The following is a 9,372-nucleotide window of genomic DNA, read 5'->3' as shown; positions in this document are numbered from 1 at the left end:
TGGCATCCCATTGGAGAAATCTGTAGGGGTTTTTGACATTTGACTTTTCCACCATCATTTTTAAAGATTCTGCCTTCTATTTACTTGTCAGTGAGTGGGTTTAATTCTTAGGTTCTGCAAGGAGTTTTTCCATGTTAAGATATTGATATAACAAATTGCTGGGAGATTTTTTATTTAAAAAAGATTGATTGTTGGGCTTTCAGTGAGGAAAAAAACCCCGCGCCTTTCCTCATCACTACCCCAATCCCAGAAGACACCTGCTGAGAGACACATCTGACTGCCATATATGACTTCTAGCTAGCAATTTGCAGATCTTCTCAAAAGCGGATTCCCCCCACCCCATTCCCAATGAAAATTACATTAAGGGTTTAGTGGGATAACCTTGCATAAAACGGACTTGACTATCCACTGTCAAATGGTATATTAACATACTGATTGGCTGTTATTCCTGTCAGTCTTACTTCTGCAAAATTATGACAGGCCACACAGCAGGAAGCAAATGATCATTAATACCATATCCTCTGAGACACAATAAAATGCCTTTCACTTTCATACAAATAAAATACATGAAGCTTGTCAGGCAAGGTGATGGAAGGAGAAAGATGCTTTAAAAATGTATTTGGGATATGATCATTGATTTTGTCCAGAAATATGTAATCTTCCAAGCAGCAATCCTTAGCTTTTTCTACTAATATATATATTAAATACTGAGAATTGCTCTCTACTTTCAAAGTGCATCTTGACAGTATTTTTTTCCTTCTGCAGAGGGAAAAAGAGAAATATATCAGGATTAATGTCTTTCACCATAAATGCAACAAAATGTTGGCCGATCCATCAATTCAGGCTTCATTCTCAAGTACAACAAAAATGGGAAACCAAAAGTGAAACTGGAGACAATGCAAAAGCATAAAATAAAATGGAACAGACAAAAAAGGGAAACATCACAAACAGAAGAGGTAGCATATTTGGCTTTATAGTCACTGTTCTCTGATTTTTCCTGATGCTAAACACATTGGATTAACAAGTCTCTTTCTTGTCTACTCCACTTTTTTGTTTTGTTTCCATGTACATATTGTTTAAAATTCTTAGAAAGAAACCCCTAAATTAGTTTTCTATCACTGGTGCTGTTCAAAAAGAGTTAAATCCTCACAAAGGATATTGTACCTCCCCTCTTTCAGTGTGATAGTAATTACTCTATATCCATAGTTTTGTGTTTTTTCTCTGTTTCAGGGAATCCTTTCCACACCATCTAGCTTCCAGAGAATTGTTGTCAGAAATATAGACTATGGGTGACTGGTGAGGTAGAGCTGCTGAGAAGGAAGAGAGAATCAATGCATTTATCATATAGAAGTTTTGCATACCGAATCCTTATACAAGAAGTGTGTGTGTGTGTGTATGTGTGTGTGTGTGTGAGACACTCATGTGCAAAAAACCCCCAGAAGAGCTTTTCATTTCAGAAACAGCAAAGGAGAAAGATGATTAAAATGATGGAAGCAGCAAAAGGGACTCGACAGCTATAAAATATAGCCAGACAAACAAACGTTCTAACTGTGTCAACAAAAGGCATCTTGACGATGCAATCTTGCTGAAGCTTACTCAGAAGCAAGTCCCACTGTGTTTAATGTGACTTAGTTCCAAGTAAGTGTGCATAGTATTGTACCCTTAATACATTTAATAGCTCATCAGAAGAGGTTGTATCTCTGTGTTGGGAGCTGTTATAGTTAAAGAAGATTTTGGAGATAAAAACTAATGGCTATTAAACTGTCGGCAAGATGAAATTCTGAAATCATAGCCCTGTGAGGAAAGAACTCCATTGGTTCCAAGACACCACATAGGAAGTATTTATCATCCCCTTTATTTCCAAGGTACATACAGTGGTACCTCAGGTTACATACGCTTCAGGTTACATATGCTTCAGGTTACAGACTCCGCTAACCCAGAAATAGTGCTTCAGGTTAAGAACTTTGCTTCAGGATAAGAACAGAAATCGTGCTCTGGCGGTGCGGCGGCAGCAGGAGGCCCCATTAGCTAAAGTGGTGCTGTAGGTTAAGAACAGTTTCAGGTTAAGAACGGACCTCTGGAACGAATTAAGTACTTAACCTGAGGTACCACTGTATAGGAGTGTGGATGCTTATGTGGTCAAAAGAGTACCACCACTACACAAGAAAGAGGAATCAGCAAACTTGGGGAAAACTCCAAGGTTTGCAGAAGTACAAATATAATTTTGATTAAAAAATCCAAAATCAGGGGACAGGCTAAGCACAGCCCACTGAGAAATGATCGTTCTCAGAGTCCAATGATACTGTTGTCATAGGGATATAAGAATCTGACAATTTGAGCTTCCCATTTTTAAATTTTTATTATTTTATTATTTATTGACTTTATATACCACCCTATATCTGGAGGTCTCAGAGCAGTTCACAGAATAATTTTTTCCCCATTCTTAAGTCCAGTTCTCCATATTTCCATATCAGTTTCTGCTTAGTAAAAAAGAAAGTCCTTATGAAAATTAATCTGCATTTTAGTGTGAATTTCTCAAATCTTCACAATCTTCTACGCAACCTTGCCCAATCTACATCTTTTTGCAAAGTGACATTTTTGTATGTTTTTTTCCATTAATACATGCATTTACACACACACTTTAGCATAGTAAAAGTGAAGAAACGTGATGTGCCCCTTCATGAAGAAAATGCAATATGAAATTCATTTGGCCACCTCCATGTCAAAGTCATCATTTGTAGGTCATCCCAAACATGGCAAAATTGTGGATTGAGTGATGGTTCCTCTTGAACACAAGCTTATGGACAATGGGGAAAGATTCAGTGGTACAGTACATGCTTTACAGACTGATTCAACATTTTAAAAAAGCTAGTTTCTCCACACAGTCCCCATTCTTATGCATAGGAGTACATGGCAAAGTATTTTGTACATTTTCAGAACCGCAGTGGGATATTTTGGAGAAGCTGGAGCCATTGAAATCTTCACAGTGTGAATGTGTGCATCAACAGTGTGTGCAATACATTTTCTTTGCACTATGCTACTCATGGGGAGTAGACACCATGAAAGGGGGGGGGAACACCCCTAAAGTTTCTTTTCCTTTTAAACTACATGAGTTGGTCTGACTTGTAGATGGGTCTTTAAGAAACTCTGAAAACATGGCTTGTAAAAATATGTAGCTTGAACTGCAATAACCCATTAGGAAAATAGTGTTCTATTAGTCTGTTGAGCAACACTATATCCTGTTTTATGAGAAAGACAGAGACTTCTCATGAGAATGTTTGAAATGTCACGAGGTTCAGTGTTGAGTTGAGTGCAGGTGGTTCTACAAAGCATTCATTTGGAGGGATATGTGTTTATACAGTTGTTGCAGGGAAATGGAACTGATTGGCTGGACAACTACTAAAACAAGCAGGTCTGCTTTGATCTTCTTGCTTTCAATTCTTTCCGAAGATGGAAAAGATAGTTTTCATTGTTTATTCTTTTATTCTGCTTATTTTAATTTCTCATGCAACCACTTGCCTCTCCCCTTACTTTGCAGCCACAGAGACATTGCACTGTTAAGGAATAAAAAATTTCTTTGTAAATTTGCTGCTAGTCTACAGCTGTAATTGATCAGTAGAAGTCAGGGTGTGCTGACACCTGATTCTTCAGAGATGGTATTTTGTCTTAAAGACAGGAGAGTTTTTAGAATAACATCACTGGCAATGCATCCATATGTGTTTGCCAAATAATGCTAGTCATTGGAACCCTCAATGTTTTGGAACAGACAATAATATCCCATCAGCCTCTGTGGGTCACCTTGCATTAAAGAGAAGGAAGCCCCTGACCTTTCTTATTGTATTTGCATGAAACTATGATTCATGTGATGCTGAGATGTATATCTAAACAAATAGGTTTTGACTTGGGATTTGATACTAAATACATGTACTTGGAATGAATCCTGTGCATTAAAATTGGCAGGTAATACTTGTCTAAGCAAGTGGTTTTCAAACTTCCCAACTACGGGGTCATGATTTGTCTTCTAGGCATGAGTCTGGAAGTTTGTGCATTCAGCTCACACAGGGAGCTGGCCAAGTTTATGGGGCTTCACAATTGTTCTGTGCAAACTGAAGGGGAAACCTAAAGAAGACACAGAACACCTTCAGTGATGGTTGGTCATAATGGGAAAGCCTTTCTTCAGATAAGTTCATCCATGGTGATTGGTCTTCTCACTGGAGATTACCTGATAAGCTGGAAAACGTACCCAATTCCCGCAACTGTTCTTCATAAGACTTGGTTTCCAGACCCTTGATCATATTGATCGCCCTACTCTGCATGTGCTCAAACTTATCAATATACCTCCAGGTGTGGACTGACCAAGGCAGAATGGAGTGGTATTATTGGTTCCCTTGATTTGGACACCAGATGCATCCTAGAATAGTGTAAGCTTTCTTTGGCTGCTGCATCACACTGGTGACTCATGTTAAGCTTGTGGCCTACTAAGACGCCTAGATTATTTCTATATGTACTACTGGCAAGCCAGGTGTCCCCCATCTTTTATTAGTGTAGGTGGTTATTCCCACCCAAGTGCAGAACCTTACATTTGTCTCTATTTAAATTCATTTTGTTAGTTTGGGCCCAGTTCTCCAACTTGTTAAGGTCATCTTGAATCCCAATACTGTCTTCAGCAGCATTGGCTACCCCTCCCAGTTTAGTATCATCTGCAAATTTGATGAGCACCTCCTCAATACCCTCCTCCAATTTGTTTATAAAGATGTTGAACAACAACGGACCCAGGACAGAACCCTGTGGCACCCCACTTGTCACTTCTTCCTAGGATAACGAGGAACCGTTAGTGAGCGCTATTTGGGTTCAGTCAGTCAACCAGCTACAAATCCACCTAACAGTTATCTCATCCAACCCACATTTTACCAGCTTCTCCAGAAGAATATCATGACTTTGTCAAAAGCCTTTCTGAAATCAAAATACACTGTGCCCACAGCATTCCCCTGACCCACCAACCTTGGAACTCTATATAAAAAGAAGAAGAAAAACACATTTTCTGGCATGACTTGTTTTTGAGAAGCCCATGCTGGGTCTTTGTAACCACACCATCCTTTTCTAAGTGCTCACAGACTGACTACTTAATGATCTGCTCTATGACTTTTCATGCTATTGATTTCATGCTCACCAGTCAATAGGTACCCGGTTCTCCCTTGTCCCGCCTTTTTGATGATGGGGGCAATATTTGCTAATTTCCAGCCCACAAGGACCTCAGCTGTTTGCTTATAATTCTCAAATATTCTAGACAGAGGCTCTAAAATTACATCCACACACTCCCTAAGTACCCTTAGGTGCAGCTCCTCAGGCCCTGGAGATTTACCTCCTGGATGTTACAGTCACCATAGTCAGTCAGTCAGTCAAATTTATTGCTTATAACCAAAGGCTGCTGCAATCAGTCACCATAGTAAGCTTCACCACTGTTTGTTTACAGAAAGTTCTCCTAAAAAGAGTTGATCCTTAATGATACAGAGTCCTCCGGAAAATAGTTGAAGAACATAGGTGGAAGAAAACTGAGGACCTATACAGCTTATAAATATGCCATTATGCACAGATGGTAATACATTTTAGTTCCTTGCCTAAATATTGACCTTACTGTCTAACAGCCCTCTGGGAAAAGGCAAAAATGAGACAAAAGAAAAAGAAAGATTGGAGTCTCCAAATAGCTCAGCTTTTGGCCCCAGGGATCAAAACCAAATGGGGAGGGAGCCTAGGAGATTTATTCCTGTTTCTGAAATGGCCAGGTCTGAGGCTCACACATGCAATTCACTTGTGGCTATATCAGGTAAAAGTTAAGAAATATGTTCTGGGCTGAAGAGGAATGTTCAGCTGGATTGATAAAAGGAATGTGAACTAAGAAAAGCACATGAAAATTCCCCCTCCCTTAAAGAAGATTCTTTATATTCTAAACTGTGTAACCTTAAAAGTTTGGGAAATGTTATTAGTAGCAAACATAGCATAAGGGAGCAGACATTTCTAACATTGTTGTTGCTTTATTCATATACATGTTCACAATTTCCAGAAATGGGAAATAAAAATACTATTAAACCATAAAATCAAAAATGTCTTTTACTACATGGATAATGAGAAGTATGTGCTACTTCATTAACTTTCCCCTAGCTTTGAACTTTCAGGTGTGCATTTTCTATCTTAATATCTCTTCAAATAAATGTTATATGGCAAGAGAGGGAACGCCAGGGATGTGTGCTTGTGCAGTTGAAGTTCATGTTACTAAACAATGGTAAGAGAGCTTTAGGAGTTTTATAAAACTGATACCAAACTGGCTTTTTGTGGAATTTCTGATAATGCTAGCTGCAGAATCTGTGCTGAAACTATGTTGTACGGTTAATAAAATTCAGGTGCTGAACCAGACTGAAAACCATTAATGGCTGATACCCAACCACTCACAGAGATTGTTTTCTGTCTCCCCAAATGGGAGAGCTCTGCTGCACATCTCGAACTCCCCTACCTACAAGGATATTTGCATTCTCTTCAATAGGATAGCAGCTCCATATGCAGAAGGTGATGCGAACGCAAGGTTTTAAGAAAAGCCCTCCTGGATCAGATCAAAGGCCTATCTAGTTTAACATTCCATTCTCACAGTATCCAACCAGATGCCTATGGGAAGCCCACAAGCGGGACATGAGCACAATAGCACTGCTCATGATCCCCAACAACTGGTATTCAGAGACTGGAGATGCTATAGACATCACAACTAGCAGCTCCCATTCAGTGAGGATGTTTGCTCATTCCAGTGTTCCAGGTACCCATATGGCTGCACATGGTCTTGGGAAGGGAAGCCATGTTATGTACGCACAAGGTAAGCACATATGAGCAAAGGTGGGAACCAGAGTCTTGTCTTGAAAAGCATCATTTCCTCCTGTTCTGCTCCAGTTTGATCAGAAAATATGAACAACACTTAGGAAGCACTGCCTATTCATTTTATTCATTTATGCTTTACTCCATCCATCTTGAAGCTTTCTTTTATCTAATTCTTCTGCTGGCATCATGCAAATGATTAGTTGCATGCAAGAGGAACGAGTGCATCTGATTGCAGAAGAGACCCACGCTTCTCCATCTCTCAGAAAAATAGACTGAAACCCATGTAAATGAGGCATGCAGTTTATAATGAATCAGCCTGAACATCATGATCTATCTGTTCATGAGCATTTCATTAACTTTATGTACTATACAATAAAGAATTGTAACATGTCTACAATTAAAGCGTGAGTTTTCAGGGGGTTTTTTGGGAAATACAGCAAAAACAAAAAAACACCAATGTTGCCCCAGATACTAAATAAATAAATAATAAATAAATAAATTGACAAAAGCCCATCTCCTAGTTCCTTGCAAAGGTTTACAAATTAATAGGACTCTTGATAAATTAGTTTATTTTGATTAGATTCTGCCGTATATAAAACATACCAAAATGTTTTTTAAAATATCATTTGTTTCACTGAAGCACCAAACACATACACACACACACACACACACACGTCTCTGTAGCACAGATAGAACAGGGACTTTGATTTAAAGCTCCATAAATAATGAACAAATCTAGAGGAAAATATAGATTTATTTATTTTTTAAAAAAAGAAAGAACACTCAATGTACTGACACCCAGCAACTTAAATGAGAGTGGATAGGACTTGAAACAATACTTGACCCTGTAGATGCTGCTACTACGACAGTAAAGGTTGAATGAGTGAGAGCAGCCCACAGTAGGCTCAGAATAATTCTAGGGTTAAGGCTTTGTTCTGCTTTGTGCTCAGTGCTTATTAACAAAGAAGTGGATGGAAATTGAAGAGATAAAGAGTATATATTGTGAGGCACCATGAGGCATTATATAGGAGATGTCATTTCTGAAGCTATAATCACTATTTGTTTGCCTACCCTGTGGTTCATTTTGTATACCCCTATGTATTAAGGAAGCAAAAGGAGACACTCTGACACATGCACTGGCGTACGAAGTTATATTTGTAGAAGAGTCTTAATTGAGAGAAGGGGGGAAAATATGTGAATTGGGGAGAAGAATTTATTTTAAAGTCAAACTACAAACAGGTGGTCTGTACACTCAAACAAGGTTGTTGTTTGAATTTTAAAAGGTCTGATGAATTAATTGCTCAGGGTGGCTCATTAATGTATTGATCATTGATTCAAAAATAAGGTTTTCCATTGGAATAGCTCTTTGTGAAAGCATATTCAGCAAATATGCTGTTTTAGACAGCTTTTGATCTGCACATAACCTCATTCCAGAACCATCTGTGAACAGAGCCTGGGGTGTGGGTGGGTGGGGGGGGGAAAGAAAGAATATGACTGAAAATGAGGGTCATTTCCTTTACTGAAATGTGTATGGTACAGCCCTTTTAGATCTGGGAATGCCATGTGCATACCAGAGATTTCATACCTGTGAGAAATAACTGTATCAGGAGGATGGGCTGTAAGAAAGAATATGTGTGCATCATGTTCAGTGGGAATATCGCTATCCCAGCCCCCTCAGGAGTAGTCAAAAACATAATATTCCAGTTCAAGTTACTTTTGAAGTCAGTGGAGTTCCCAAAGCACTCTGGATGCTACTTGATAGTGACTGGGAATTGCATTCTATGAAAAAAATTCTGCACGTATCTAAAAGGTGTTGCTAGCTTGAGATACTACATAAGGACCTACGAAGAATGCTGCTAGATCAGACATCATCATCCTTATCAACAACGCCATCATATATTACTTATTCCTCCCCCCCCCCATCTGAATGGGTTGACCCAGATACTCTGGGCATAATAACAGCACAGTAAAACATCAGACATTAAAAACTTCCCAATACAGGGCTGCTTTCAATCAAGTTCAGCATTCAGTTATCATAGTGACCAGCCAGATGGCAACTGGAAGCCACAAGCAGAACATAAGAACAAGAACCTTTGCCCTCTCAAGATACCCAACAACTGGTATTCCGAGGCATACTGCCTCTGAGAGCCAGTGTGGTGTAGTGGTTAAGAGTGGTAGACTCGTAATCTGGGGAACTGGGTTCGCGTCTCCGCTCCTCCACATGCAGCTGCTGGGTGACTTTGGGCTAGTCACACTTCTCTGAAGTCTCTCAGCCTCACTCACCTCACAGAGTGTTTGTTGTGGGGGAGGAAGGGAAAGGAGAATGTTAGCCGCTTTGAGACTCCTTCAGGTAGTGATAAAGCGGGATATCAAATCCAAACTCTTCTTCTTCTTCTGATATCAAAGGAACTATATAACCATTGTGACTAGTAGCCAGATTTCCTTATTGTCTTATCCCCCTGTAAAGCCATCTAGTGTTCATGGTTTATATCTGATGTATCTTCAGCAGCT

Source organism: Podarcis erhardii, assembly GCF_964252035.2.
Source record: "Podarcis erhardii genome assembly, chromosome: 5".
Classification (NCBI taxonomy): domain Eukaryota; kingdom Metazoa; phylum Chordata; class Lepidosauria; order Squamata; family Lacertidae; genus Podarcis; species Podarcis erhardii.
This window is presented reverse-complemented; position numbering follows the sequence as displayed.